A 738-nucleotide genomic window follows, 5' to 3' on the forward strand; every position below is an offset into this window, starting at 1 on the left:
TGCAGAAGTAGTAGCAGCATAATGAGTCGATCAGGAGAGCTCAGCGACTTGGAATGTTGCAAGTCATTGGATGCCACCTTAGTAACAAATCCACCAGCGAAATTTTAACCCTTTTACATTTCAACTTGATAAGTGTATCCGTTCCTGAGAAAGAAGGGGTTTAAACAGTCGCACAGACAGACAAACAAACCGACAAACTGACGACAAAGTAATCCTCCAAGGGTTCCATTTTTTCGAATTGAGCTACGAAGCCGTAAAAAGGAGCAGTCCCTTGATAAAGTTGAGTATAGTTTGGTAATTAGTTTTCTGGATCTCAAGGGAAGCAGTTCTTCAACAATCGTTTCTCAATAAGTGCAAGTGTACGCCAAAAGCAGACACAATGAAACTTCCTGGTAGATTAAAACTGTGTGCCGGACCGAGACTCGAACTCGGGACCTTTGCCTTTCGGGGGCAAGTGCTCTACCAACTGAGCTACCGAAGCACGACTCACGCCCGGTACTCACAGCTTTACTTCTGCCAGTACCTCGTCTCCTACCTTCCAAACTTTACAGAAGCTCTCCTGCGAACCTTGCAGAACTAGCACTCCTGAAAGAAAGGCTATTGCGGAGACATGGCTTAGCCACAGCCTGGGGGATGTTTCCAGAATGAGCGGAGTGTCCGCTGATATGAAACTTCCTGGCAGATTAACACTGTGTGCCGGACCGAGACTCGAACTCGGGACCTCTAAGCCATGACTCC

At 47.0% G+C, this 738-nt stretch overlaps 1 non-coding gene across 1 annotated transcript; it reads right to left on the minus strand.

Annotated features, from left to right (window-relative positions):
* Positions 1–406: 406 nt before the first annotated feature.
* Positions 407–483, minus strand: Trnas-cga. The gene has a single exon. It is a non-coding gene; the product is annotated as a tRNA-Ser (tRNA).
* Between the last annotated feature and the right edge of the window lie 255 nt (positions 484–738).

This window comes from Schistocerca americana, chromosome 2 (genome assembly GCF_021461395.2).
Source record: "Schistocerca americana isolate TAMUIC-IGC-003095 chromosome 2, iqSchAmer2.1, whole genome shotgun sequence".
NCBI lineage: Eukaryota > Metazoa > Arthropoda > Insecta > Orthoptera > Acrididae > Schistocerca > Schistocerca americana.